We start from the raw sequence: 5,275 nt of genomic DNA on the forward strand, positions 1-5,275 counted from the left end.
ACCTCTCGAGATTCTCGAGTGGAAATGGAAATATATCACAATGGATTTTGTGACGGGCTTACCTAAGAGTCAGAGGGGTAATGATTCCATTTGGGTAGTAGTCGACAAACTGACGAATTCGGCTCACTTCATCACCGTATGAAAGGATCTTGATTTGGACAGACATGCAGAGTTGTATGTGTGTCAAATTGTTCGTCTGCATGGAGTGCCAGTAACGATTACATCAGATCGAGACCCGAGGTTTATAGCCGTCTTCTGGAAAAGTTTGCAGATTGCCTTAGGAATGAAGCTGTAGTACAGTACAGCTTATTATCCTTAGATGGATCGCCAGTCTGAGAGGATGATTCAAACCCTCAAAGACATACTGCGAGCTTGCATGTTGAATTTCAAGGGAAGTTGGGAGGAACAGCTTCATCTTGTTGAGTTCACCTACAACAATAGCTACCAGCAGAGTATTCAGACGGCTCCTTTTGAAGCGTTGTATGGCAGAGCATGCAGAATGCTAATGTGTTAGGATGAGGTCGGAGAACAAAAGATCACAGTCCCAGAGTTAGTCTAGCAGTTAGTGGATGCAGTTGCCGTCATCAGGGACATATTAAAGACCGCTTAGAGCCGTCAGAAAAGCTATGCTGATAAGTGTCGAAGACCATTCGAATTCCAAGTTCGTGAGCACATCTTTCTTAAGGTGTCACCAATGAGGGTTACTTCACGCTTCGGCAAAAAGGGAAAGTTGAGTCCTAGATACGTAAGTCTCTTCGAGATTTTGGAAAGAATAGGGACTTTAGCATATTGTCTTGCATTGTCGCCGAGGTTGGCACAAGTGCATGACATCTTTCACGTGTCGATGTTGAGGAAGTATGAACCTGACTCGACTCACGTGCTAAATTTTGAAGAATTAGATGTGGACAACAGCGTGTCGTACATGGAAAGACTGATTCGGATTGTAGATCGCAAGGAACAGGTTCTGCACACCGAGACAATCCTGATGGTTAAAGTAGTTTAGTAACACCACGGCACTGAAGGAGTAACCTGAGAAAGTGAAGATTCGATGAAACGACAATACCCCCACCTTTTTATTTAAAGATTTGTAATGATTTAAATTTCGAGGACGAAAATTTTTATAAGAGAGGAAGAGTTGTGACATCCTGAATTTCAAATTTGTTTTCAATTGAATAAGTTGGGCTTTTTATTGACGTACCTATAGTTATTTTCATTGAGTTGGCCACTTATGAGTTAACTAGTTTATCAAGTGAAGCCGTTAAGGAATCTAAACACAATAGACTTGAGAATTCGACCAGGAATTGACTCCTCGACCATGCTAATCTACAAGGGTCATTGCGGCACTGTCAAAATCGATCAGAGACTGGAGATAGGTCGATTCGATAGAGGTGTGTGTGATTAGTGTGTGGGTGATTCCACCTAATTGCAAATTCTCGTCGAACGGCAGTAGACCAATTTTTCTGTCATTTTTGTACCTTGTGCTCGTATTTGAAACCTCGATATTTTTACGACAATTGAGAGTTGCCAATGTGTTAAAGATGTACAATGTGGCTAAAAAATAATCGACCATTAGTCAATTGCACCAAAAATTCATAAAAGTTATCCAGTAGATTAGGTCACCCTAAAATCGCGCCAGATTTAAATTAACCTCGGATTTGACCCGAATTCAAAAATTGAAAGTTCTGTCATGTCACGATTCATTTTAGGAATGTCGACTCACCTTTCGAAGATTTTTTTGCAAATCGAGATTTTTGGCAAAAATTCAAAGTAGGGCCGTTTTTTATTGGGAAAATCAAATGACCGTTTTTGGTCGCGTTTTTGGGATTCAAGTTAGATAAATTGATGAGGAAAAATGTGAATTCAAGTGTGGGCATCTTGGTTGAATTTATAGGGACTGAATTGAGCTCAATTGGAGGGTTATTAAAGGAGAATTGAACCAAATCGGATGGCCAATGGTCCAAATTCGTAGGCCAAGGGGAGACAACCTTTTGGACCCATTGGGAAGCTTGTTTGGGAAGCTTGAGGGTTGCAAATTGGCTAAGGATGCTAGCCAAGGTGGTAGGGTGAAACACTCAAGCAATTTGGATATTTGGTGGCTCCCTCAACCTTCCGGCCCAGCTTCTACCTTCAGCAGCCTACTTTCCCCAATTTGCATCATTTTGAGAGCTTAGAAAACCAGAGAAACTGAGCCAAGCATTCCCCCTTCACCGTCGACCACCGCCAGAGCTCCCTCGTTGCTCGTCGCGCTCCCGCACGCCAGCCATGAGCCCGAGCTAGCACCGTCAGCCGTCTGCTTGTCCTCGCCATCCCGTGGTCCAGCAGCATTGGTCACCATCTTTAAGCCGTCCAGCTCATTGTCGCAGCTCACCAAGCCACTGTCCAACCATTTGGAACCGCCATCATCGCCCGCCAGACCTTGCTGCAGCCACTGCCTACCTTTTCTAAGTTGTTTCAGCTGCTCGAGTAGCCCAACAACCCAAGGAGCAAAATCGAACCCCTTAGCTCAGCTAAGTCTGAGCCCTTCTGGGCCTTGGTTGGTGTCGACATGGGCTTGTTTGTCGCCTGCCTTCGAGTCGTCGTCATCATGAACTCATCGGAATGCTAAACCGGTGAGTTTACTTGCTAAACTCTGTTTAGGGAGTTAATGATGCTTAAGGGATGATTAGTTTAGGCTGATTAAGGTTTAGGTGGTTAGTTAGATTAGATTAGTGATTTAATTATTAAATTATGCATGTTTAGGTGGTTAGAATAGCCAAATTAAGAACTAGATAAGTCGTATTATTTATCTAGATAGGTTCATAAATTTCTAGGCCCGTTTAGGTGGTTAGATTAGCATTTCCGGTCTAAGTGAGCATTTATGGTATTTGATTTGAATTATTTAATTAATTTGGTATTTATTTAATTATTTAATATTTTTCGAAAATTATACCGGGATAGCTGGTGACTAGAATTTCGTGCTGATTTCAATGGTGTGGTTAATTTATGCAATTAAGTGTTAAATTGTGCAAATTAAGTGGTGATTGTAATTTTGAGTATTTAATCCAAAATTTGGAAATTTTGATAATTATTTAGAAATTACCGGGTGTCGGATTTGGACACCGAAAATGGTTTTAAAGACTATATCAAATAGTGGGATTTTAAAAAGAAGGGTATCGGTTTTTTTGGTTCAAATTGACTGTGTACCTCCACATGATTATTTTTACCGAATGTTTTTAATACAAAGAAAATGGGCCAAGTACGTTATTTTAATTGGGACATTTGAGTACAAAGCACGATGTCTTGGCCGAGAATTGGATGGGTGCATGAATGGTTATGAGAACCCGTCCCGGGCTGTTGAGCTGGACGTTGCCCCTATATAAGATGCCCTACCAATGGATGCCGGTCGTAGTAGAGGTTGGACCAATGCTCCTTTATGGAATGCCGTCGACGTAGTGACGTTGCCATACTCAATGGAGCGAGACGATGCCTGGCTACGCCAAAGGATCGCCGAACTTTGAGTAGGCCATGCTCGTGTGTAGTCGTGATTAACAATTAGAACGCATGCTGAATGAAATTGACGTGTTGGATTATGGGACAAAATTGTGTAGCACGGAATGTGACGTGTCATAAAGATGTGGCCCAATATCCGGGACCCCTTGTATTTATTAAGATGAAAATGATGGCGTTCTAATTGTTTGAGCATGAATACTGTTATGTTTGTGATATGAACTGTACTGACATGCAGGAAGGATCTGAGATGAGGTAAGTCTCTGTGATTGTGTGGTTGTGTGGTTAGGACGCCATTAGACGTATTTCCTTCCTAGTTGGAGTTTAGGGGGCGAACTTGCTAAGTCATTGTCTCACCTCGTCGTGGGTTCAATATTTTCAGGTTCTTAGATGGTAGTTCCTCCGGATAGTTTTGGACAGCCGCGGGCTATTACTAAACGTGGATGTTCGGATCCTCGGTAGTCATGGGTTTATGAGTTGATCGTGACCACCGTCTAGGTCGACAAGGGCTTACTCGAGAGGGTACCTCATCAATTCAGGGTGTGGTTCCACCATGGACTCAATGGGTACAAGGTGGGTTCCCCTCCAGGGTTTTGAGATCCCCGCGGTGGTTGTTGATGCTGCTTTTGGTGAGGGTGTAGTTAACCCTCTTGATGGAGCTGTAGAGGACCCTAGTGCCCTCGGAGCCAGTGGAGTCTGAAGGTTCGGTGAATGTGTCTGATAAGTAGGTCGTAGGACAGTTCCTTTTTGAAAGCCGATCTTTTGTAGACCTTTGTTTATAAACTCAGTTTGTTTATAAAGGTGTTTGGTTTGATGTGATTGTCGTGCTTTCCTATCCCATGCTGTTTGTTGTCAGGGGTGTTTAATTCGCTTTCGCATGTGCAATAAAATGAATGGGCCGGCGACACATCTTGGGATGTTGCAAATTTTATCGACCACCGAGGGATGGGTTCGTGCTCAAGGATCGGTGCGTGACATCGTGTCTGGGGAGAAGCTAGAGATGATGAAACAAGCTAACTGGGAATTGATAGATAGACTAGCCATAGGTGTTACTCAGTTGATATTGGCTTGTAACGTCGCGTTTAAAATCGTGAAGGAGAAGACTACTATTGATTTGATGAAGGCCCTATTGGATATGTACGAGAAGCCATCTGCGATTGATAAGTTCTATTTGATGCAATGCCTATTTAACTTGAAGATGCATAGGTGTGTTAGTTACAGATCATATCAATGAATTCAATGTGATTGCCAATTAATTGAGTTTAGTTTATGTTGACTTTGAAGATGAGATATGTGTTTTGATTCTATTATCCCTATTGCTTGATAGTTGAAATACTGCTATTACTATTGTTAGTATTTCTTTTAGGTCAACAAGCTCAATGTTTTATGGGGTTTGAGATTTAATTCAGAGTGAGGGAATCCGTAGAAGAGAATTTGGTCAAATTGTATTTGCTGCTTTAGTAAGTGAAATTAGAGGAAGAACTAGTACACGTGTTGGTAGTAGTAGTATACGATGTAGTTAGTTTAGGACTGGTGGTGCTATTTGTTGGAGTGATGGCAAGAGGGGGCATCTTAGAAGAAATTGCCTAAGCTAAAGAATGAGAAGGGCAAATGAATTATAGTTGATTTTGCAGATGTTGTCGTAGTTCTAGTTGAAGGTAATTCAGATGATGCCAATTTTGTCTTGTTTGTCACTAATGATTCATCGTTTGATGGATAGTTGTTCTTTTCATGCTACGCCAAATAAAAATTGGTTTACTACTTTTGAATGTATGGATAGTAGTAAAGT

Source organism: Eucalyptus grandis, chromosome 9 (genome assembly GCF_016545825.1).
Source record: "Eucalyptus grandis isolate ANBG69807.140 chromosome 9, ASM1654582v1, whole genome shotgun sequence".
Lineage (NCBI taxonomy): Eukaryota > Viridiplantae > Streptophyta > Magnoliopsida > Myrtales > Myrtaceae > Eucalyptus > Eucalyptus grandis.